This window comes from Sciurus vulgaris (assembly GCF_902686455.1).
Source record: "Sciurus vulgaris genome assembly, chromosome: 2".
NCBI lineage: Eukaryota > Metazoa > Chordata > Mammalia > Rodentia > Sciuridae > Sciurus > Sciurus vulgaris.
In genome coordinates this window covers 162,672,828-162,700,253 of record NC_136462.1, presented here as the reverse complement: position 1 = coordinate 162,700,253, position 27,426 = coordinate 162,672,828, and positions in this window count along the sequence as shown.

Here is a 27,426-nt window from a genome sequence, read left to right as displayed (position 1 = left end):
GGGCTGCCTTATACCATGGCAGCTGAATTCTCTCACAGTAAGCTTCCTAAGGGAGAGTAGGAGGGAACAATCAAGATGGAAGCCACAGCCTTTCTATGACCCAATATCCAAAGTAACACCTCATCACTTCTGCTGTATTCTATTATTTAGAAGCAAGTCAATAAATGCCACCCACACTGGAGGGAAGATGGCACAGGCATGAATACCAGGAAGCCAGGCTATTAGAGACAATCTTAGAATGACCATAACAGATGAAAGACCTGACCTGTTGGAGAGACCTGACCTGTTGGAGAGACCTCTTTTCTGAGCATGAAAACAGAGTAGTGTTGTCCTGTGTGATGCAGAGCTCATAAATGTTTGAGACAAACTCCAGTGGGGATTTCATTTCAAGGGTGCAAAAGAGTGTTGTATATGACTCCAAGGAAGAAGGAAAGGGTATTTTCATGCATACAAAATTTATCTGGATGCTTAACACCAGAATAAGAACTATAAGTAGGTTTCCCCTTCCCAAAAACTTCACCAAGGTAAATTAGCTGGGATGTACATGGACTAGGTGCTGACTGGATATAATAAGTACATCACTAGCAAACACAGAGACTGCATACAGAAATCCAAATAGGTCAACAGGTAAAGGACAAGAAAGAGAGAGAGCCAGGGATAGGGAGGATTGAGTGGTGATCAAGGATTTCAACAGGGAATTGATAAATGTTTAGGCACTGGGGCTTGCCCTCTGGGATGGTTGTCCTGAGACTAGCATGTCATGAAGACTCCTACTATGAAGAAACTGGGATGAAAGACATTGGGGAGGAAGTTTCAGCCATCCTAACTGAGCCCAGCCCGAAGTCCATCTCCCAGCTGAATCAGGGATTCCATTTGAGACCAAAAGAAGAATCTCCCCGAAGACTCATAGAACTATAGTATTTATTAAGGTCTGGATGAGCGTAACCCAAAGGTCTATTGTTAAAAACTTGGTCCCCATAGAAGCACTATTGGGAGGTAGTTGAGCCTTTGAAAGGTAGGGCCTTGTGGCTGGTCCTTAGGTCATTGGGTATGTGGCCTTGGGTATGACCTTGGTCTCTTCCTTTTTCTGTCTCTCCTTACTTCCTAACTGATAAGGTAAATAGTTTGCTCTGCCATGCACCCTGCCAAGAAACGCTGACTCTCCAGAAGCCATTAGAAATGGTGCCACTTAATTAGGAGCTGGAGTCTCTAATCTGTGAGCCAAAATCAATCTTTTATCTTTATACATTAATTGCCACAAGTAATTCATTATGAATGATGGAAATTTGACTAATTCAATCATTTTTAAACCATTAAATTTTGGAATGCTTTGTTTATACTACCACATTTAATTGACATATAAATTGGTACCTGGAAGTGAGTTCTGAGCTGATGTTAAAAATAATACCTAAATTGTGTGACATAGATTGTGACTGGGCATGTGAAAAGGCTAAGAGAACAGGGAAGAAACTATTAGTATATGCTGGAAATATTTTGAAGAAACTGTAGTTAGAGGCTAGAAAAAGGCAGATCCAGTAATGATTGAGGGATAGTTGGCAAAACTTTTGTCTAAAGTAATTTAAAAGAAAATGTATGATGACCTTGTGGATTTGGTTAAGGAGATGATGAGGCTGAATTCTGAAGATAGTGACTGGCTTTTCTTGCTTAGTATGATAAGGTATGAGAAAAAGGACAGATGAACTAAAGAAGAAATTGGGTTATAAGCAAAATTGAAAGAAAATACAGAAAGCCTAGTGCATGCTAAATTGACAAATAACATTTGTCATTTGTCAAATGTTTTCTTCAACATTTCTAGTCTTTTTTTATAGGTAAAAGTGTCTCAGAAGAAAAAAGTGACTTTAAAATCATAATCAAATCAAGAGTATGTACATGATCCTGTGAAAAATTGAGTGGTATTTAATAGAACTTCTTACCTACATGAGAGGGAATTTTAAGAGCCTCATCTTACAACACCTCAAATTCCATTCAAGTAGAGAGAACTATTTAAAATATAATTGTAGATGTGACTTTTATTTAATAGATTATGATGCGATACATAGAAAATCTAAACATTTTTAAAGTAATTAAGCAACTTAGACTAAAGAAAACAAACAAAAAGAGGCCTTTGACCCCCAAGCCTGCAAATACGAAGCAGGCTAAAAAACATGGACCATCTCTTATGGAACAAAAAATAAATAAATTCAATGGGTAAAGCCAAAAGCATAGTAGGTGACTTTCAGAATTGCTATGTACCAGGGACTGCTATGTGCCTCTATTTTTCCCCTTTGGCTGTTACTTCCTCTGTTTCTGTCCTCTGAATGTTAGGAGATTTACAGTCACATGTTTCTGGATCAAGAGTAGTTGTGCATCTGGGAGGTTTCCACCTGTATCCAGACCAGTTGAGATCACAAGCTCCAGGATTCTGAGCCTGATACTGTAGCTGGATAAGAGTTTTGAAGGTCAGGATGGGAGAATTTATTTTGCATTTGATGAGTATTAACAACTGTGGACAGAGGAAAACTGTGGTAGATTACATATGGCCACAAAATCTTTGCAGCTCCTCTCATCAGGAGGTGGAGTCTTGCCTGGCCTTGAGTCTGCACTGGGCTGGTGGCTTATTTTGCCCAATGGAACATCAAGAAGCAAAACTATATGAGTCCCCATGTCTAGTTTTCCAGCTGCCTTGCAGCTTTCACTGTTATCTTCTTTGAGTCTATGCTGACCTTGGTGTATTAAAGAAACTGATTCACCAGGAGAATAGAATCCACGTGAAGAAACATCAGGGTATCCTAGCTAAAAAGCACCGATTGCCAAACAGATGGGGAAGGCCATCGTGAACCTCCAGCCTCACTGACTCTCCAGTTGGATACAGTACCATGGGTTAGCTCAGACAAAACTGGTAGATGATGAGCCCAGACAACTCAATGAATTATGCGAAGTGATATGCTGCTGTTGTTATAAGCTGGTAAGTGTAGGGGTGATTCGTTGCACAGTAGAGTTAACTGGTATACCCTCACTGCCACTGGAACTGTCAGACAGACCCAGGTAGGAAGTGGTAGAATGTAGAACAATCCTGTGGTCCTAGAGACTCCCAAATCAGAAAGCAACACCTGCCCAGTGCTGTTCTCTCTCCTCTCTCCCCCATCCTGGGTCACATAAAAACTTAACAAAACAGTTGGTAGTTCTTTTATTTATTTATTTATATTTTTTTTCAGATTATCCCTACAGTTTTTTTTTCTTTCTTTTTTTTTTTAATTTTTTTAATTGTAAACAAATGGGATACATGTTGTTTCTCTGTTTGTACATGGCGTAAAGGCATACCATTTGTGTAATCATAAATTTACATAGAACAATGTTGTTTGATTCATTCTGTTATTTTTTCCCTTCCCCCCACCCTCCCACCCCTCTTTACCCTCTATACAGTACTTCCTTTCTCCATACTTGCCCCCCTCCCTAACCCTAACTCTAACCCTAACACTAACCCTTCCCTCCCCCCCATTATGTGTCATCCTCCACTTATTAGCGAAATCATTCGTCCTTTGGCTTTTTGAGATTGGCTTATCTCACTTAGCATGATATTCTCCAATTTCATCCATTTGCCTGCAAATGCCATAATTTTATCATTCTTTATGGCTTGGTGGTTCTTTTATTCCAGAGACATCTGGACTCAGTGAAAATGGCTGAATTAACTCCACAGACAATTCTTTGATTTAAAGGTGCTTATCCTAATAAATCATGAACCAAAATTCCTCAAATCAGGACTTCCTGAGAGCTAGGGGAAATTAAAATCATGCAATTCCAGTGGATGATGCTTAGTACAGGGGCTATAGTCCTGTAAGCTCACCTGCTCAGCTTGCCCTCATAGGAAATTGCTTTTCAATTCACCAGCAGGAGAACAGACTGGATGAATCTGGTGACTCAAATGTTCTGGGATGCCATGAGGCTAGCCTTCTGTCTGCCAAGAGGGGTGTGTTGTCTGGACAACATGGTTATCACAAATAAGTCCTTATCCATATTTCCCTGGGATCAAGTCTACCCCATGAATCAGTATGCAGTGTGAAAACCCACTGAGACGTGAGGGACAGCTCTGTCACCCTGCTCCACTGCCTGGTAAAATTCCACTAGCTTGTCAAGATTCAGCCCCAGCATTGCTGGCTCTGGGAAAACATCACTTGCTTTAATTCCACTCCCCCATGTGGTAGAATAATAACTGCACAGACTGCATCCTCACCAGTATTGTGAATCATGGCTATACTGCCTGGGGCCTTTCTGTACCTCCATCCCACTGACGGGGTCACTTAAGGAAAAAGAATTCTTCGGTAATCTTGGTGCACCTAGTGTGCCCCGACACACTGAAGACAGTGGGTGAAGAGCTGCTGAAATAGTCAGCAAATATTTATCAAACTCCTATTTTATGCCAAGTACTTGTTCTGATATCACAGCAGGGAACAAAACACACACATTTCTGTCTTCAGAGATCTTAATTTCCACTCAGAGGAGATAAACAATAAACAGAAAGTAATAAGTAAAATATACAGTTTATGAGACAATCACAAATGCTATGGAGAAAAATAAAACAGGAGAGGGAAATGAGGAGTAGCTGCTTAAATCTGAGTGAAGATTTAAAGACAGAAGGATTTAGCAAAGTGAGACTGGGAGAAGAATGCTCCAGCACAGGAAATAGGCAGTGCAGAGTCCTGGGGTCAGGGCATGCCTGGTTTATTTGGGGCAAGAGGAAGAAGGCAGGGAAGGTGGTGGAAAGTAGTCAGTCAGGTCTGTGGAGAGGCCAGGAGGCAGGGTTTTGATGTGTGGAGTTTGATATGTCTGTTAGCTGGGATGTGGAGGAGACAGTGGGATATTTGATTCTGGAATCCTTTGAGGAAGTGTGAGCCAGAGACATAAATTTGAAGGAACTAATAAACTTGAGCACCTTATTTTACTCTTGATTTTGATCTCCTCAATAGTAAATTGAGGTGGAGGGAGAAGAGATTAGGTGAGATATTAGAACAAACGATCATCTACAATTCTTTCCGGTGCGAACACCAGTCATTTATCTAAAAGACAACTCAGTGTCCCACGCTGCTCCTGTCTTTGGCATTCTGCCTTTGCTGGCCTCTCCACTTCTGATTCCATTTTTCAGGCTTGTGCAAGATGTCACTCTTTCAAACAGAGAGCCCAGATGTAGCAGGAGAGCAGCTGGTGGTGATGGATGCACTGCACAGCTCTTGGGTACCCCAGGCTTCTGGCTAAAGAGACAGCTCAGTAGGCAAAGGGAGGTACAATTGTTCTATCACCAGAAGGCAGAATGAGAGAGCGGTAGTGGAAAGGGCAGGCACCTTGTAGAGGAAGCTGGTGCTGCCCAGTGGGCAGAGGCACAAACGACTTCATTCTTTCCAATACCAAGCAGGAGGCTCTTTGCAGGATTGCCTTAAAAATATGTGTCCTGCTTAACCCAGGACAGTCTAGATTGGTGTCTTTTATTCTCATATATTAGCAGCATCTCCCTGTACTCTGAAAATCACCCTCGTTTTAAAGATTAATTTCCTGGTAACCATTTTATAAGCTTATCTCTTAACATCTTTTTTTTAATCCCCCCCAAAGAGTCCTAGCATGGTCTTTCCCAGATGATCCAGAACTTTTTGACTTTTGAACAAGTATGAATTAATTCATTTTCCATGAGACAATCTCAGAAACATAACAAAATCTCTAAATTCTCTTCTCATTACTGCCCCCAATTCCCAACCCACTGAAGAGCGAGGAACAGGATACAGGCAAAGATGTGTGTATGTGACTCTCTATTTAAGAATCAGTGGGGCTGTACATGGTAGCACATACCTGTAATCCCAGCAGCTAGGGAGGCTGAAACAGGAGGATTGGGAGTTCAAAGCCAGTCTCAGCAAAGGCGAGGCACTAAGTAACTGAAGTGAGACCCTGTCTCTAAATAAAATACAAAACAGGGCTGGGGATGTTGCTCAGTGGTTGAGTGCCCCTGAGTTCAATCCCTAGTACTCCCCCCACCACAAAAAAAATTAAAAGAATCAGTGGAGTCAATGTAGCTGTCTAGACCGTGGTCTCACCTTCTCTGAGCCCAGCCCTCCTTAGAGCCTTGTGGCTGATAGTATAAAAGATTCAGGTTGCCTACACAGTGAGGTCATATATCTACACACTTAGTACTATATGTATTCATATCTTTGTTCCTTATGCAACAAACACATAGATACTTCCTCTGTGTAAAACACTAATGGGGGAATGCAGGAAAGATTCAACCATGAATCCTGTCCTTGGGTCTAGTCCAAAACAAACATGACTTGATATCACCATGACTTGATATAAAAAGTTAGACCAAAAAAAAAGTTTAGTTGACCACAAAGCAATCTAATGATATAAAATCCTTCTGCACTTTAAGCCAACACTGTGTGCATTGATTATTCACTCTACAAACATTTTTCGAGTGTTATTTATTGAGTACCAGTCACTTGACCCACTTCATCTCATTTAATCTTCAAGGTCTGAGGTCAATATTGTTATTTCAGCTTGGTAGATAGGAAGCCTGAGGCTCAGAAAAGTTAGATGACTTGCTTAGGGTCACATGGTTGCAGAACAAGAGTTGGAATCAAGGTCCAGATGCCACCTATATGCATGGCACTGCCAAAGCCTCTGAAGACCTCATCTGTGGTAAACGTGAAAGTCATCTCCTCAGAACACTGTTGGGATCTTGTAAAATGACCCACATTCACTTCATCTCTGGCTGAAAGTCAAGCTGGCATGAGGGGTGAGAGGAGTGAGACAGGAACCTCAGGCACAAGATTTAAGGGGACACCAGAAAATTTAATAAGCAAGAAAAATCATATTTTAATGCCCTGTTTAAAAAATATCAAATTATAAGTCTGCATTCTTTGACCAAGATAGCTCCATTTCCCTATCCCCCAAGATGAAAAACTTCTAGAGAGCTAATGAATAGCTTAGTGCTCATAATTAATAATAAAGTATATTTGAAATATGCTAAGAGCATGGATTTTATGTATTCTCATCACATGCACACACACACATACAAAAGGTAATTTTGAGGTGATGGATGCATTAATTAGCTTGATTGTAATAATCATTTCACCATATATATTCATACATACAAATTTTAATTTTTGAATTATTCCTCCGTACATCCGAAAAAAGAAATAAAGATGGCAAATGACAGCCCTTAGGCCAGCTGCCTGGGCTTGTAAATTAAGGCTTTATTATATTTCACATGTCAATGCAGGTCACATCCACTGGTCCCAGGTAACTGGTTTCACTTGCAGAAAAGACACAATCTTTGCCTTTTAAGCCTGAGGACAGAGTGCTTGTCTGTAAATAAGGGCCACATGCAAATTAAGTTTCTGGACAATCACAAAGAGTGACACCAGGAGGCAGATTGCTCTTCAATTTCTCCTCAGAGTCAGAGCAACTCTAATGTGATTTTCAAACATGAATAGGAAACAAGGAGCCAGGATGGGGAGAACTTGATGAGAGGGGCCAAGAGGCAGAGGACAGCACAAGGGGACTAGTCCTGAGTCCCTGGAGGGATCTAGGCCTTGGCAATTCAGAGCTACTTCTCCACCCATAAGTGTGAGGTGAGCTGTGGCTATTTTTATCACACATACCCTTCAGAAGCCTGGGCTCTACCATACATAGGCAGTGCGACTCCTGCACTGATGTTGAGCAATTATTAATGGGGAAAGAGAGTGCCGGGGCCCCCAACAGCCATTTTTAACTGTGGACATTATTGCTCAATTTTGAGCTGCACCCAGGGACTCATAAGAGGAAGACATAATGCTTGTTTGTGGAACTTTTATAGCTAATTGACATTTTTTCAGTGCTCCCCCGACAGCTGTCGTTACTCCTGATTGGAAGGGCCATGAAAAGCATCAAGTCGTGCACTGTCTCCAGATGGGGCCGTATTTCTGATATACCATCAGAAAAAAGAAAAAGAATAAATAAAAAGCCGTCAAAATAAACATACTCAGAAGTGATAAAGAAGAGAGGAGCTGAAGTGATTGGCAAAAGCAGTTCTCTGTATTCAAAAATAATGGATGCTATTTTCATAGTAATTGAGGATGTTTTATTATCTGGAGCTCTCAGACTTCCTCCTTTTTGGGTAGCATTTTTCCCCCTTCGACATCTGTTCTTCGCTCAACAGAGAAAAGGGAAACACGGAAGAAAATTTCTCCTTTTCTTGTCAATGTGCCTGTTCTCTTCAGAGGTTCCCAGACCTCTGTTGTTGGTGCTGGCAGTAGAAACCAATGCTTCTACTATCCTGGCTGCTCCACATCAAGTTCACGAGACAAACATGATTTGAAACTTGCTGAAACATTAAATCAATGTTAGAAATTTCACTTTCACCTCTGGACATATTTACATATAGCTGATCCAGGATTAGTAACTAGGATGCCCAGGATATACCAGAAGAAGAGGGGAATCCTTGGTATAAATGCTAGTTTGGATTTGTAGAAACAGTATATATATAGATCAGCTTTCTGTCATTGGCTCCATCCTAATTTTCTTGACTCCAAAAAGCTGCATGTGCATTGAGTTCATTTGAGAACATTATTTTCAGGATAGTACAATATTCCAGATGGTTGCCCATGTATACCAATCAATTATTCTGGTTGCATGGACGAATATATCACATCTTGCCTATATCCAGGTCTTCTAACCCATATGTTTCTTGATTGAAAACATATCCCATGATAAGTATAAAAAATCATAAAATGGCTACATTTGGATGGACATATTTCATAGCCAATGTCTACATATCAAAACACTTATGCATTTAAGGCACAGAAAAGTCTGTCTGGAATTTGCTTAAAACCTATGTTCACTACTTTATAGACAATTTGAATGAATTTTGGGATCAGATGTCCAAGCCAAGGGGGAGTGGGACTTCTATAAGCAAGAAGAGTGACAGTAGAAACATGACAGGGAACAACAACCTGGTAACAATGAAAAATATTTTTATTCAAAATAAATAAATAATTGTGCTCAGTGAGTCCCCATACACCAAGTCACTCAATACAAATGCCAGGGCCCGCAACAGTCCTGTGGACATCAATGTAAAATGCCACTCATTAAAAGGAATGTCCCCAAGATATCCAGCAGGACCTTGTGGTTCTGGAGCTATTTAAGAAGCACAAAATGACACATTTTAGAAAATTTTATAAATCAAAAAATTTGCTCTTCTTCCTATTATTATTAGTGGAGGGCAATTCAAGAACAAATCCTCTGTATGAGGCAGGTCTCTTTTGGTCTCAATTCAAATTAGTTAAGCAAACAAGGAAATGCATTAACTCCCCAAGTGAAACTTGAGAGTTGATTTGGGTTCAGAAACAGCAGAGGTCGGTGGTCCAATGATGTCATCAAGGATCTCCATGTTTTCCTCTGAAATTTTCTTTCATTAAGTCAGTGCAGCAACTCTTGGGCAAAAGAAGATTTATTTGTCTCCATGGTTTCAGTTTAAGTCCTGGGGAAGAATTCTTATTGGCCTAACTCAGATCATGTGCCATCCCTAACCAGTGCTCTGATTGGACATTCCTAGATAATGTACTCATGTGGGAAAGAGAGGAAGATTGGTCTCAACTCCTGTCTCACCCTTAAAGAAACAAAAGGCAATAAACACAGAAGACACAGTAAAGAAACAGAAGGCACCATTTAAGTTAAAGTTGCCTGGAATGCACCTTTAAGTTCCTAGGAACCCATTCTAGTTAAGGAACACAGAGAGCAGGCTCAGGCCAAAATGTCTAGATGTCACCGTTTCCGTAGCCTAACTTATAAAATCCCTCTCTCTTTAGGGACTGCTATGGAAATGAGGCGACTGTATAAAGGGTATGTGCCCCTCATCTAGCTGGCTGTGGATGAACAAAATGCCATGAGGAATAGGAGGTGATATTTGATGAAGCACCATGAGGGATGGAGGTGTTCCTGTCCAGCTGCCATCAGTGGACTCGCTGGTGAAGTCTTCTGTCCAGCCTGTCACTACTGGATCTTCTCCATAAGTACCTCCCTATAAATCTTGTGTCTTACCCTCCATCTTTGGGGTGTCTTCCTTGGTCTCTCAGCAACTTATCCCACTGCCCTAGTATATAGACTTGGCTGTGGACATCACAGCTTCTTTGCCATGTGGGCTGAGCAGAGGTGGGTGGTGTGGACACCCAGAGGCAAGTCTGGAAGCTGATAGGAGAAGAAGGATAGAATGCTATACTGGTAAAAACAATTGATAAGTGTTTTCCTATGGGTGGACATGAAAGTACAGATTTCTAGAATGACTCAAAGTGTGAGACTTTTAGAGGAAGCAGACTCTGAGATGGAGAATCAAGTGCAGACGGATTATTGCTCGTGGTACAGCTGTGGGGATGAAGGCAAATTGCACTGCATAGAGGGAAGGCTTGAACTGTTGTGCAGTTTCAACAGCTTCAGCCCCTCCCAGAAAGTCTCTAAAATTTGCATAGCACTTCCAAGTTACCCTGAACTAAAGCAAAGGGCCAGGTTTCTGCACCTTCTGCAATGACCAGTTACTGAATGTGAAATACCATTAACTAAGGGCCCTAATCTTAAGGAAGGAAGCTCCTGTTGACCATGTGCAATTCTTGGGGGAGGGACTCAGCTGAGAGCCTTAATCAGAGGACATTGTTAGCTTCTAGGAAAATGAATCCCTTGTCCTGAAGAGGAGATCTGGGAAGAGCACCAGACTGAGGAATGGTCGAACAAGAGGCACTATAATCAAGGGAGTCATTACTAAATGTGAGGCTTCAGGTTCCATTTACCCTGGTCCCAACAACCAGAGCAGCCTGAATGTACCAAGCTCAGGAAAAGGGGTGGGTAGCAACTGTGGACCTGAGGAAGTCAGGCAGTACTCTGGAGCCCTCTGTGTTGAATTTATGGGAAAATGAATAACTATCACTTACTGAGCACATACTATGTGCTAGTTCCATGCTAGGTTCTTCTATTGCACATGGGAGTCTATGAGTATCAGAGGGTGTGAGAATGAAGAGTCTCTGTAATTAATATTCCATAATTAAGAAAAGTATGAAAAACTTAAATGGTGGTTTGGGGATTTTACCTCAAGAAATCCTCTCCAAATTTGGGTTACAAAAACCATACTAACAGCAAAGGAAAGAGACATGAGACTTCTACTAAACCAGTTCAAGGACAAGAAAAAGAGCAGTCCTTTAAATGTGAGCCCCAGGGGCAAGTAAAAATGTGTTTTTGAAAGTGTGTCAAGGGAAAACTAATTCCCAAGAAGAGGGAGGAAATTAAGGAAAAGTCTTTTAAAAAGTGTAATCACAGAATTAGCCTAATTTGTGAAAGTTTCCTTTTAAAGGTGAATCACAAAGAAATCCAGAAAATTAGGTATAAAGAAGGGGAAGGAAAAAAAATTTAAAATAAGATTAAAAAGAAGGCAAGAGGTTTCTATACAAAGAACAATGAGATAGATATGGTAGGAGAGACCAGTTATGTACAAATGGTTCTAAAGTCCTCTTGTTTCCCTTGTTTATCTTTTCTTAGAGGAGTTAACTAGCCTGAAGTTCATACTGAGCTGAAGACTTCCCTGGGTGCCTGAAAATTGAATATAAATTGAGTAGGTGGCCTCGCCACATGTACATTTTTGTGGGGAGAGAATCTGTTGATTACAGCAGATCCTTAAAAGTGACCATACTTCCACAAATGTTTCAGAATCAATATTCCAACCCAAATACTGACTCTAGTGGGTGAATAGTTTTAACAGAAATAGGAAAAATATTTAGTAATTTTTTTTCTGAATAGACCATTTTCATGGTTCCAAAATTAAAACATATAAAGAATCTTCTGTGAAAAGTTTTCCCTCCCTCCCCTGCCCCCATCTCCCTAATTTTCCTCCACATAGTGAATACACACACACACACACACACACACACACACACACATACACACACCCCACACCATTTATGGATGTATACATATACCCATATGTACACATATATATACATACTTACAAATGTAACCAAAGAGTAGTAAGCTATATGTACTATCTCAACTTTGATTTTTTTTTTTCACTTAATGTATTCCTATCTGGGTATTCACAGGTGGGAAGCGGATACACCCAAATATGCCAGTTTAACATAAGGATTTCTTTTGTGTTAAAAGCACTTGGAAGACAGAAGCTATAGGAAGGGCATTCTTATCTTCCTTTCTGGAACCCTGAGATGGAACTCTTTTGCCCAGGATAAGAGAACTATTCTCTTTTGGAAAGTTCTACCTGAGATAATTCTGTATTAAGGGACCCTGTTAAACAATTCCATTCTTGCTGTAGCCTCCCCACATGGCTGAGTAACTGTTTCACAATCTCCTCTTTTTGTTGTATTTGATATAAAATCATTTCAGTTTTGTCACCTCATTGGGTCTTCATTTCCTCATGAGGCTCCCATGTCATATAAACTTTATGTAAATCCATATGCTTTTTTTCCATTTTTCTGTCTTACATCAATTGAATTCTCACTTAGCTGAAAACCCTAAGAGAGAAAAGTTATCATTTTGCTTCTTTACAACATAAATATCTTCCTCATTATTTGTTAAGGGTCTTAGTATTTCTATTCATGAATGTACCATAATTTATTTAACCAGTACCTCAATGATAAACATCTTGTTTATATAAAAATATTTCACTCTTATATCAACTACACTACATAAACTGGAACATGCATAAGTTTTTACATGTAAAAATATCTATAAGAAAAATCAATTTAGCTGGGCATGATGGTGTATGCCTATAATCCCAGTTACTCCAGAGACTGCGGCAGGATGAAGTTTGAGGCCAGCCTTGGTAATTTACCAAGATCCTGTCTCAAAATAAAAAATAACAAAGCTGAGATGAAGCTCAGTGGTTAAACTGGCCCTGGGTTCTATCCCTTTGTTTTTACAAAACAAAACAAAAAGCAAATAACAACAACAACAACAACAAAAACCCTGGGGTAAGTTTTTAAGCAGCAATCAGGCTAAATTAGATGCATTTGTAAATATTTCAGTCTCATGATCTACATTTGGAGACTCGGATTGATAGCATTGGTAATGACTCCACTAACCATACGCACAGTCCCTGATGAAATGGTGTGTATCAACGTAATGACTGTCAATGGAGGGCGCCTGTCTTGTCAGGAGATCTACCTCTGAATTTTTAATTCGTTAATTTCAAATGGTATGTTTTACACAGAGGAAGTCATTAAAGCTGTATGAAGCAAAACAAAACAAGCCCAGGCATGGCTTGTTATGGCAGGACTGACGTATGCGGTAATTATTTCAGGGTTACTGCAGGGGAGGAACAAACAGAGACATTCTCCTGGCTTCTGCCTTAGCTCACTGCTATCTGCCTTCGCAGCACACAAAGCTCAGGGGCCACTAAGCAGGTAGGGTGCCCAGGTGGACCTGCTGAGCAAAGGCCAGGCCAGCAGAAAGTGAGAAAGAGCTGCAAACATTCAAGGAAGCATGTACTGTGCGAGTTTTCTCATGCATGTTACAGTTAACCTTCAAAACAGACCAGAGAGCCCCTCAGGAGCAGGAACCGAATGTAGGAGGGATGAACAGCTCTACAAAATACGGAATCAAAATGGGTCCCTAATCCTTTTTGAACACCCCCTTGAGTCAGATGACTTCAGAATGTTACAGGTTTGGAAAAGGTCACATGACACAGACATCTAGGTTATGTGACAGCTTATCACAATCTGAGGTGAAACTCCATTGTCATTGAACAGGAATATTTTTCCAGCAAAACACAGAAGTATTTTCACTGAGAGGTATATGAATATTACCAAAAAACTCTGTCACTTCTTGTCAGGAATATTTTTGCTGCAAAACAGAAATATTTTTACCAAGAGAGGTATATGAATATTACAAAAAAACACTATGCCACTTCTGGTCAGGTTTGAACAACTAAAGAGACTGCATCAGACCCGAGGTAAAAAGAGTCCCAATTTCAGAGTACTCTTGGGGTTGGAATCACGAATTAGAAATTATGGACCTTATTTTTTTCCCCTTTCTATGTCATTTCCTATCATCCTTTCTTCTTTCATTCCTACCTCATTCTCGTCCTTCCCTCTATCCTTTAGTTCATTCACCTCTTCATGACATGAGTATGTTCTCTGAGATAATAATAGGTCTTATTTTTATTAACAATCATGTCTTCTCCCATCTCAAAGAAGTCAACAAAAAAAGATTCTATGATCACATCATTGGTGAACGATTTTGGAAAAAAATGTTTCTTGACTGCAACAACTATATACAAAACTTCAATGTCATAAAAATGCCTTCCAAATTTCCAAAAAAGAAGATGTGGTATACATTAGACTTGTGGATACCTATACTGGGCTTTTGAAGACAGTGACCCTCTCTCTTAAACTATCCTTGGCATGAGTTCCCCTTGATTCTTCCTTATCCCTTCTCTATATCTACATGGGTTAATCCCATGTATTAGCTTGGGAAAAATTAGTGGAGCCCTTTAAAGATCTCTGCTGTAATGTTGAAAACTCATCCTTAAATTTATCCAAAAAAGTCATATTTTAGGTATATTTTCCTGCTAATATGATCAAATTTTTAATCATTTATAATAAAGTAGAAGTTCTTTATTAAAGCAAAAATGAATTCTTATCCACTTCTATTTTATATTTTATGCATCACAAATGACTAATCATTTAAAAAATTGGCATGTGGCATTTCCTTAAGCAATTTATCACCACATTTAAGGGAGACAAGAAGCTCTAATAACACATTCTAGTTGGAAATACAGATTCATTCAGTGTTTTGTAAGTCATATATTTAAATCAATAATACTGAAGCTTATCATCGATTCTGGGGTCTATATTTTTGGAACGATATGTGAGACATATAGACATATAGACACACACACATACAAAGCCTAGGAAACGTTTTATGAACATAACTAAAGCAAATCATCAGGAAGTATAGAAAACAAAATCTGTTCTTGGTTTGCTTTTTAAATGAAATAATGGCCACAAAAATAACATTTAATCCACCATAGAAATTTCGAAAATAGAATTTTTACCATGACCTAAATAGTGGCTCAGTGTTCCAAGATGGCAAAAATCAGAATCCATCAGATGTCTTAAGGTCTAGTCTTAGAATATGCCCACCTCACTTCTGCTGCATTCTATTGGTCAAAGCAAGTCTCCAGGGGAACCCAAATATCTGATGGGAGAGTGGCAAATCATGTTTCAACAGTGCAGGTAGGACAAGAGGAATTGTTCTGGCCATGTATGGAAAAGATCTATGGATATGAAAAATTTAAAGGCATTTAACAAGTAAAGTCCCCCAGAGAGACTGCAGCAGAGACATTCCCACAGAGTGAGAGTATCTGTTCTTCTATGTTCTCTCTAGTTGGGTACTAGAAATCTTTCTAAGGCTTCAAGAGTACATGGTGCCCCAAATGAGGGGCCAGTGGTGACTTAATTTTAATTATTTAACTTCTAGTAAAGGGAGCATGAGTGGTCACTTAAAATTTCTTTCATTCGTATTAATTGCATATTCGTATCCTTTGTCATTGTAAAACTTAAGGAGTTGTAAAAAGCTATTTAAAATGGACTGGTACTCTTTTGTTAATTTCAAAGAGCTGTTTACATATGTTAATTCCTTACAAATGTTTCCAATTTTTTTTCCAGTTTGTGTCTCATGTTGTTTCTGATGTAAACACCATCTGCATCCTTTCATACCAACCCCGTTCCTGCCACTTTTAGGCCCATCTAGTCTAAATTCCTCTGTGCACTCTGTCCCTCAGGTATGCTCAGGGTGAGTTGCTGGACAGACCAGCACCCTGTGGAATATCTAAATGTCAGTTTAGGAAGCTCACTCAGGGGAGTGTGCTGGGTGACTCGGCTTACCATGGCTCCAATTCTGAAGTCAAAAGTTCCTACTAGGGGGGTTTCAAGATGGCGGCCTAGAGGGTGGCTGCATTTCATGTTGCTCCAGGACTCAGGATTCAAAAGAGGAGATATTGAGACGCTTGGGACCAACTCAAAGCAGCCGGGTGACTCTCACCCCCTGGGGAGGCATCCCGGATGGGACGGCGGTCCCGGAACGAGGAAACTTTGTGAAGTAGAACTGCCGGCGAGACGCCCCTCCCCCCGCTGGAGCAGTGAACTCGGACAGCTGGGAGCGCCGTAAGGGAGGCCGCTCGGCACAGCGCTGAGACTCGGAGCAACCACTGGGGCTCCGGCGGCTGCCCAGGGGAGGAGTGGCGAGGAGAGCTGTGTGGACTCAGGACACCGGGGCCTGCCCTGAGGAGGAGGAGGAGGAGCGTGGCCACTTGGATTCGGAGTGACTGCACCAGAGCTACAGGCGGTTGCCAGAGGAGAAGCCGCGCGGCGAGCTGTTTGGACTCAGAACGACGCTTCTGAACCCCGGGGCCTGCCCTGAGGACGAGGAGGAGGAAGAGGAGCGCGGCCGCTTGGATTCGGGTGACTACACCAGAGCTACAGGCGGTTGCCAGAGAAGGGGCTGCGTGGCGAGCTGTTTGGACTCTGACCACTTCTGAACCCCGGGGTCTGCCCGGAGGAGGAGGAGGAGGAGGAGGAGGAGGAGCGCGGCAGGTCGTTTGGACTCGCAGTGACTGCATTAGAGCTCCAGGCGGCTGCTCAGAGGAGAAGGCGAGTGGTGAGTTGTTTGGTCTTAAAGTGACAGCTCCTGAACACAGGGGGGCTGCCTGGAGGAGAAGCGTGGTGGGATGCTTGGTCTTGAGTGGCCGCACCAGAGCTCCAGGGGGTTACCCAGAGGGCCCGTGCAGCGGGTCACGTGGATTCACAGCCACTCAGAGGGACTGCTCCTGAACACCCGGGGGGTTATCTGGAGAAGGAGGAGGAACGGGGAGGGTCACTTCGACTTGGAGTGATTGATTGCCCCGGGCTACGGGTGGTTGGTGGGAGGAGGAGGCACGAAGTGAGTTTCTTGGACTCCTAGTGACCGCACCGGAATACTGGGCGGCTGTCTGGAGGAAGAGGCCTGTGGCGGGTCTCTGGGACTCAGAGCAATTGTTCGGGGCCACAGGTGGCTGCTCAGAGGAGGGGCCACACAGCCAGGCGATTAGGTGCAGAGCAGGGTCCCAGGATCTAGGAGGCTTCTGGGTGGAAGAGCCGCACAGAGACAGGCTTAGGGCGGAGTGAAGGTTCCAGGCCTGTGGGCAAATTCTCTGAGGAGGGGCAGCCTAAGGAGATTCATCTGCAAAGGGTGAGGCTCCCAGGCCCAGGAGGTAGGGCCGGGCCCCTGGGAACTTTGCAGAGGAAGGCAGCCCAGCCCAGGCAGTAGCTGTAAATTGAGGGGAACCTCTAGGAGGGAACCGACCAGCGAGACCTCCCCACCAGGTGAGTCTTCCCTGCTGGGTGAGATTTCCCCACAAGGACGGTAAAACCAGAGACTCAGGCCCAAACAGGCCTTGCCTCTGCCCGCAGCCTAGGTCCCCTTTGGATGACCATTGGTTAACAAGTGGAGGCACCTCTGCCCACTAGCAGGGATTATACCCCACCTGAAGGCCACCACTCCTAGAGAGGCAGCTTCCTCGTGGAGCACCGCATTATCAACTTCCTCCATGACTACAGGCTACTGAAGGCTAAGGGGGGATATATATAGAAATCTTCAGGGACATTGTAAGTCAATAGAGGAAATCTGCAATATCTCAGCGGTCCACTGATACCTGAACAATATGAGAAAACAAGGAAAGAAAATGCTGCAAACAAATCTAGATGTTACATCAATAAAACCCAATGACAGCATGGCAGAAGAAATGACAGAAAAGGAGTTCAGAATGTACATAATTAAAATGATCAGAGAAGCAAACGATGAGATGAAAGAGCAAATGCAAGCATTGAATGATCACACCAATCGACAGTTAAAAGAGCAAATACAGGAAGCAAAAGATCATTTCAATAAAGAGTTAGAGATATTGAAAAAAAAACAAACAGAAATCCTTGACATGAAGGAAACAATAAACCAAATTAAGAACTCCATAGAAAGCATATCCAATAGAATAGAACACCTGGAAGACAGAACCTCAGACATTGAAGACAAAATATTTAACCTTGAAAACAAAGTTGAACAAACAGAGAAGATGGTAAGAAATCATGAACAGAATCTACAAGAACTATGGGATATCATGAAAAGGCCAAATTTAAGAATTATTGGGATTGAGGAAGGTCTAGAGAAACAAGCCAAAGGAATGAACAATTTATTCAATGAAATAATATCAGAAAATTTCCCAAATCTGAAGAATGAAATGGAAAATCAAGTTCCAGAGGCTTATAGGACTCCAAATACACAAAATTACAACAGACCCACACCAAGGCACATAATAATGAAAATACCTAACATACAAAATAAAGACAGAATTTTAAAGGCTGTGAGAGAAAAGAACCAAATTACATTCAGGGGGAAACCAATACGCATATCAGCAGATTTTTCAATCCAGACCCTAAAAGCTAGAAGGGCCTGGAACAACATCTTTCAAGCCCTGAAAGAAAATGGATGCCAACCAAGAATCTTATACCCAGCAAAACTTACCTTCAAATTTGACGATGAAATAAAATCCTTCCATGATAAACAAAAGCTAAAAGAATTTACAAAAAGAAAGCCAGCATTACAGAACATTCTCAACAAAATATTCCATGAGGAAGAGATGAAAAACAAAGAAGCAAATCAGCAAAGGGAGGAATTATCCTAAAGGAATTGTCAAATAAAGGAGGAAACAAGTTGTGTCAAACAAATAAATAAACAAAATTTTAAAAATGAACCAAATGACCGGGAAACCAAATCATTTCTCTATAATAACCCTGAATGTTAATGGCCTGAATTCATCAATCAAAAGACATAGACTGGCAGACTGGATTAAAAAGAAAGATCCAACAATATGTTGCCTGCAAGAGACTCACCTCATAGAAAAAGATACCCATAGATTAAAGGTGAAAGGATGGGGAAAAACATACCATGCACATGGACTCAGCAAAAAAGCTGGAGTATCCATCCTCATTTCCGATAATGTGGACTTCAAGCCAAAGTTAGTCAGAAGGGATAAAGAAGGTCATTTCATACTGCTTAAGGGAAGCATAAATCAGCAAGATATAACAATCATAAACATCTATGCCCCAAACAGTGGCTCATCTATGTATGTCAAACAAATCCTTCTCAATTTCAGAAACCAAATAGACCACAACACAATAATACTAGGTGATTTTAACACGCCTCTCTCACCACTGGACAGATCTTCCAGACAAAAATTGAACAAAGAAACCATAGATCTCAATAACACAATCAATAATTTAGACTTAACGGACATTTATAGAATATACCATCCAACCAAGAGTGAATACACTTTCTTCTCAGCAGCACATGGATCCTTCTCTAAAATAGACCATATATTATGCCACAAAGCTAATGTTAGCAAATACAAGAAGATAGAGACACTAGCATGTATTCTATCAGATCATAATGGATTGAAGTTAGAAATAAATGAAAGAGTAAAACACAGAAACTATTCCAACATCTGGAGATTAAACAATATGCTATTATATGATGAATGGATAACAGAAGATATTAGGAAGGAAATTAAAAAATTTTTAGAGGTAAATGAGAACAAAGAAACATCATATCAAAATCTCTGGGACACTATGAAAGCAGTACTTAGAGGGAAATTTATTTCATGGAGCGCATTTAATAAAAGAAGTAAAACTCAACAAATAAACAACCTAACACTACAGCTCAAAGCCCTAGAAAAAGAACAGAACAGCACCAAAAGTAGTAGAAGACAGGAAATAGTTAAACTCAGAGCTGAAATCAATGAAATTGAAACAAAAGACACAATACAAAAAATTGACAAAATAAATAGTTGGTTCTTCGAAAAAATAAACAAAATTGATAAACCTTTAGCCACACTAACAAAGAGAAGACGAGAGAAAACCCAAATCACTAAAATTCGGAATGAACAAGGAAATATCACAACAGACAGGATTGAAATACAAAACATAATTAGAAGCTATTTTGAAAATCTATACTCCAACAAAATAGAAAATTTCGAAGACATCAACAGGTTCTAGAGACATATGAATTGCCTAAACTGAACGAGGAGGACATAAACAATTTAAATAGACCAATTTCAAGTACTGAAATAGAAGAAGTCATCAAAAGCCTACCAACAAAGAAAAGTCCGGGACCAGATGGGTTCTCAGCCGAGTTCTACAAAACCTTTAAAGAACAGCTCATTCCAATACTTCTCAAAGTATTCCATAAAATAGAAGAGGAGGGAACCCTCCCAAACTCATTCTATGAAGCCAATATCACACTGATACTTAAACCAGACAGAGACTCATCAAGGAAAGAAAATTTCAGACCAATATCCTTAATGAACATCGACGCAAAAATTCTCAACAAAATTTTAGCAAATCGCATACAAAAACATATTAAAAAGATAGTGCACCATGATCAAGTGGGTTTCATCCCAGGGATGCAAGGTTGGTTCAACATCAGGAGATCAATAAACGTAATTCACCATATTAATAGACTTAAAGTCAAGAATCACATGATTATTTCAATAGATGCAGAAAAAGCATTTGATAAAATACAGCACCCCTTCATGCTCAAAACACTAGAAAAAATAGGGATAGTGGGAACATTCCTTAACATTGTAAAGGCCATTTATGCTAAGCCCAGGGCTAATATCATTCTAAATGGTGAAAAACTGAAAGCATTCCCCCTAAAAACTGGAACAAGGCAGGGATGCCCTCTTTCACCACTTCTATTCAACATCGTTCTTGAGACTCTGGCCAGAGCAATTAGACAAACCAAAGAAATTAAAGGGATACGAATTGGAAAAGAAGAACTCAAACTATCCCTGGTCGCTGATGACATGATTATATATTTAGAGGAACCTGGAAATTCCACCAGAAAACTCTTAGAACTCATAAGTGAATTCAGTAAAGTAGCAGGTTACAAGATCAATGCCCATAAATCCAACGCATTTTTATACATAAGTGATGAATCTTCAGAAAGAGAATTTAGGAAAACTACCCCATTCACAATAGCCTCGAAAAAAATAAAATACTTGGGAATCAATCTCACAAAAGAGGTGAAAGACCTCTACAATGAGAGCTATACAACACTAAAGAAAGAAATTAAAGAACACCTTAGAAGATGGAAAAATCTTCCATGTTCTTGGATAGGAAGAATTAATATTGTCAAAATGGCCATACTACCTAAAGTGCTATACAAATTCAATGCAATTCCAATTAAAATCCCAATGACGTACCTTACAGAAATAGAGCAAGCAATTATGAAATTCATCTGGAAGAATAAGAAACCCAGAATAGCTAAAGCAATCCTTAGCAGGAAGAGTGAAACAGGGGGTATTGCAATACCAGATCTTCAACTCTACTACAAAGCAATAGTAACAAAAACGGCATGATATTGGTACCAAAATAGAAAGGTAGATCAATGGTACAGAATAGAGGACACGGACACAAACCCAAATAAATACAATTTTCTCATACTAGACAAAGGGGCCAAAAATACGCAATGGAGAAAAGATAGCCTCTTCAACAAATGGTGCTGGGAGAATTGGAAATCCATATGCAATAGAATGAAACTAAACCCATATCTCTCACCATGCACGAAACTAAACTCAAAATGGATTAAGGACCTTGGAATCAGACCAGAGACCCTGCAGATTATAGAAGAAAAAGTAGGTCCAAATCTTCACCTTGTTGGTCTAGGACCAGACTTCCTTAACAGGACTCCCATAGCACAAGAAATAAAAGCTAGAATCAACCACTGGGATAGATTCAAACTAAAAAGCTTTCTCTCAGCAAAGGAAACTATCAGCAATGCGAAGAAAGAGCCTACAGAGTGGGAGAATATCTTTGCCAATCATACTTCAGATAGAGCACTAATCTCCAGAATCTATAAAGAACTCAAAAAACTCTACTCCAAGAATTCAAATAATCCAGTCAACAAATGGGCTAAGGAAATGAATAGACACTTCACAGAAGAAGATCTACAAGCAATCAACAAACATATGGAAAAATGTTCAACATCTGTAGTAATAAGAGAAATGCAAATCAAAACCACCCTAAGATTCCATCTCACCCCAATTAGAATGGCGATTATCAAGAATACGAGCAACAACAGGTGTTGGCGAGGATGTGGGGAGAAAGGTACACTCATACACTGCTGGTGGGGCTGCAAATTAGTGCAGCCACTCTGCAAAGCAGTGTGGAGATTCCTTAGAAAACTTGGAATGGACCCTCCATTTGACCCAGCTATCCCACTCCTTGGCCTATACCCAAAGGACTTAAAATCTGCATACTACAGAGATACAGCCACATCAATGTTCATAGCTGCTCAATTCACAATAGCCAGACTGTGGAACCAACCTAGATGCCCTTCAATTGATGAGTGGATAAAGAAACTGTGGTATATATATACAATGGAATATTACTCAGCCATAAAGAATGATAAAATTATGGCATTTGCAGGCAATGGATGAAATTGGAGAATATCATGCTAAGTGAGATAAACCAATCTCAAAAAGCCAAAGGACGAATGATATCACTAATAAGTGGAGGATGACACATAATGGGGGGGAGGGAAGGGTTAGTGTTAGGGTTAGAGTTAGGGTTAGGGAGGGGGACAAGTATGGAGGAAGGAACTACTGTATAGAGGGTAAAGAGGGGTGGGAGGGGTGGGGGGAAGGGAAAAAATAACAGAATGAATCAAACAACATTACTCTATGTAAATTTATGATTACACAAATGGTATGCCTTTACGCCATGTACAAACAGATAAACAACATGTATCCCATTTGTTTACAATAAAAAAAAAAAGTTCCTACTAATCATGTTAGATACATTTACAGTTCCGATTGGATCAGATTGAATCTAGGAAAAGGAAGCACAAGTTTAGGGTGTCTCAGCAGTTATCACAACAAAAGGGATTGCTCATCATCCTGTGGGGAATCAGGGTAAGCCTGTGGCTGAGTCCCTGGAGTAGCCAGTTGTTATTTTCATCCCATCTTATACAGCTGAACCTGGAGACCATCAGCTGTCCCTCTTCAGGTCCAGCATCTAGCCCAGCACCTCAGAAGGACAGGGTTCACTGGCCCATGGAGAAGGCAGGTTCTCAGCATTTATCTAGACCTGAAGCAGATTAAACAGTGGCTTGAGGAACCTGGAAGCTCTGAGGGGCAATCCAGTCCTCTGATGTGTTTTAGATGGTGAGGTGACAGCCCCCAGTGAGCCAATCAAATGCTAACCTAACCTAGGTGCCATTAGGAAGGCAGTCTTTTTTAATGGAATTAAAATTCCTAAGCATCAGTTGACTCCAAGTCAGAGAAATTGGCTTGGAGAAATTGGCCTGACAGAAGCCATTGGGAAATCTTTAAAGGAGGACCAAAGTTTGCGTGTTGTGTGTGTGTGTGTGTGTGTGTGTGTGTGTGTGTGTGTGTGAGAATTAGAGAGAGAGAGAGAGAGAGAGAGAGAGAGAGAGAGAGAGAGTGATTCGGATGACAGCTTTGATACCCTGATCACAACTGAGGAAGCGCACATGCACAAGCATCTCCCCACTGCTTCTCTAGTGGAAGAACATTCACCTTGAAGACATAACCTTAGGTATATCTTCTAACTCTGTCCTCTTTGGGACGTGATCTTCAACTCCTGAAACCATTCTAGTGGCCAGGATGTCTTGGCTAATCACTTGGGGATTCCACGGGGCCTTGATTTAAATTGTGTCCCTGGATGGAATAGTGGAGAAAAAGAACAGCAAGGAGAAAGACACTGGACTAACCCGAAGCCTCCTGGGGAACTGGAGAGGACTGATGGACTCGCTTCTCTATTTGATGGTGGTTCATGTGAGATGCAGCTGGAAGAGTCAGGAGTTAAACTCGGGAACTGGGAAGAGCTTGCAGTAAGCATCCCAGTGCATATTTTCCCTTGCCCTGCATCTCTTTTGTCATTTGTGAACCTAGGCCATCTCTCATCCCATACAAACCTCTGAGAATCCCCTCCTAAGTCTGAGCCTCTGCCAAACCACACCCTGTCTCCCTCCAAAATCTGATTTCACGCTCCAGTGTGCCATGACGGTCCCCGGGCTGGGCCCATCTGGTTGCAGTTTCCAGTTTCCAGACTTCCTAGAAGCCCAACTGTCTCTCTTCTGAGTCCTGCAGACATGCACACGCATCCGGTGCATCTGGAATGTCTGTGAATCTCCAGTTGTAAATCTTTCCTTTTCTATTTGCTCTGGTCTTTTGCTAGAATAGGAAATAGCAATGCATTTAGTAGACTGGAAGCGGCTCCCTCCCTTTGAGGGTGGCACGTCCAGTCTGATCCTACTGCATCAAGGAAGGTCAGTTGCCCAGATCTTTACATTCCCTTTCCTCTCAAACACTGCCAGGGAGTTAGGCCAGAGCGCAATGTTAGAAGACTGTAAGCTTTTACTTCAACCTTGCTTCGGAATCACATTTGACACCCATACCATGAAATCTTGTTGACCCTTGAGGATGCCCAGCTGAGGCACATGTCACCCTAACTTCCCTCACTTCTTCCTCATTGTACCCTCATGTCTGTTTCTAAGCAGTAGCCTGAGGGATTCTTTTAAAATGTTAAATCAATCATTACTACCCTTCACCCCAAAAACCACATACCAGTTCTATTAAATATCCAGTGAACATACCCAGCACTGTGCTTGGGGAGCAGAGAGGAACAAGAAGACTCTGACCCTGTCCTCCTAGATCTCACATGTGGGAGGGGGCGAGCCAAGAAAACAAAGAACAGAGATTTGTTAAATGTCATGGTATTTCCTGCTGAATTCCAGATGAAATCCAAACTCTAACCCCAGGCTTTTCTGATTTGGCCCTGGCAACCCCTCCTGTTCATGCAGCCCCACCACCCTGACCCCCTGCTGTCCCTCACACAGGGGGGCCATTCTGATGGCTTCTATCTCTGGTGCTCAGAACACCTGGCAAGATGTTCTCTGTCACTTTCCTATTGAATTTCTTCTTGTGGTTCCATATCCCTGCCTCTAAGACTTCTTTCTAGGATCTTCTAGGAGTTGGAAGAAATCCTTCTGAAATCCCTTTTTCTGTAAGAATCACTCAGATGTAATCTGGGTCAATAACCTCTTACCATGAGATGTGGAAACACTTCAGACATTCATAGAGATGGGGCAGGGAAGGGGGCAGGAAGAGAGGGGAGAGAGGGAGGATGGGAGCCTGCTGGCAAAGGGAAGAGAGCTCTGAGAGTTGGCATGCTGGGTGAGCACTATATCCACCATCTTTTCTGCTACATTTATTAGGCACCTTGTAAATGTTGAATGGGTCATGGAATGGTTCCTGGAGACAGATAAGTGAACAAATTCCTGTCTCCATCCTAGGCAGGGTCTAAACTCACAAAAATGGATTCTGGAGGCTAAAGTTATTTTCTTTTCTCCCACAGGACTGTTAGTTGTTCCTTCTGCTGCAAAGGAAAAAGAAACAGACTTGATGTGGTATAGAGTCAGTCTGTTAACACACATTACTGCATCATTCACAGATGGTACAATTAACCCTTCCGACATATAGTTCTATGCATGTTGACATGGCAAACACTTCACCTCTAGCCCCTGACAATCTTTGAACTGTTTTTGGTCCCTGTGGGTTTGTCTTTTCAAGATTGTCTCATAAATGGAAACTTATTTATATTAAATCATCATTATTAATTTATTTTCTCCCTAGTTCTATAATACTTTTCCCCCACTTCCTTTTGCTCTTTTTTTTTTTTTTTTCCTTTACCTCTGCACCAATGACATAAAACTGAGTTCTTTAGAGTGAACAGAAGATAAGTCAGGCTCTCCTTGGCGTCACAGCTTCTCACTGGTAAGGCTACAAGTCATGAACTAACTTTTGCCCTGAGGGCAGGTGCTAAGATCGCACCTGTGTTCTCCCCTGGTTTAGCCCTTGAAGCATTGGTGGTGGCTTGTCCAGCTCTGCTAGACCCTTCCTCTCCCTGAACTCACCGCTCTAGCCGATGTGGGCAATGGAGGCAGCCTGGTACCTCCAGATGTGGAGGAGGATCCCCAAACTGGGGCAAAGCTCTTCCTTCCCCACCCCTCCCATGAATGGCTTGGCTGTTGTTTTCTCTCTGATCTTCCCAGAGGATCCTGAGGATCTTGGAAGTTGTCTATGCATTTGACAAGCTTAAGCTTAAATGCCTTCATTGTACATTTATTTCTGCTTTTGATTTTTCCCTAGGATGTCATGGAAGGAGGTGAGAGGATGGTTTCAAGAAGAAGCAATTCCCCCAAGTTTCAAAAGACACATTCCACTGTTCACAACTGTTCAATGCTAGGGTGCAATGATGGCTCAGAGGGACATTCTTTTTGAGTGTCCTCCGTCTTTCCTGCTCTCAGAGAAGGAAAGGAAAGAGCACAGCTTAAACTAGTACAGGGTAAATTAGAGACTTGTCAACAGGGTGGTGGAAGAAGATGAACCTAAACAATGACACAAATTTTCTGAATCATCTGCATATTGCCATTTCCGCTTCACCAAGTGGGTGATGGCAAGTTACAGAAATCAAAAATATCTTTTATTCTATTCAGACTTCTGTGTCTGAAAAACTCACTTTTAGCTGAGTTCCCTTGAATTTGTAGGTATGGTTTTGGCTTGTCTTCACTGATAAGCCTTTGATAGCGTTTCTCAGATGACTGACAGACAACTCCTGGCTCCTGGCACCTTCACTAGGAACAAGATGAAGCTTTCTTTGTGATCAGATGTATGTACTCTCAATTGCTTGTCACCCCTGCCCCCTCCCAACTGATGAGCAGTCATTGATATCAGGACATTAAATGAAAACAAATGAAGTTCTTTGAGTTTTCTGAATACATCCATTTCAAGAGGAAGACAATCACCAGCTCAGTTATTGTGACTGGGCAGAAGGGTGAGATAAGAAAGGAAATATGTATGAAATGTTCATTTCACTTTGGCACAGATGGTCCTTGGATGGTTCAATTCATAATCTTCCAACTTTATACTGGTATAAAAACAATAATTCATTCAGTAGAAACCATATTCTGAATTTTGATTTCTCCTGGGGCAAGCAATATACAGCTTAGCTCCCAACCAGTCATGTGAGCCTAAGTAGAAACAAGTGATTCTCTATAGTTGACTGTGTGGTTAAACTAGGATGTTTGGTGGGTTGGGTTATTAAAAGCACTTTCAACTTATATTTTCAACTTACAATGGGTTTACTGGGATAACATTTATTTTAGATGTTTAAGCCAGAATCATTTCTTGTGATCCCCAAAGCTTTAGTTAGTTCTGCTCTAGAATGCCTTTCCTATATCACCCCTCCATTACCCACTCCCTCATTTCTTTGGGTCTACTACCTCCTCACACTGGTAAGCACG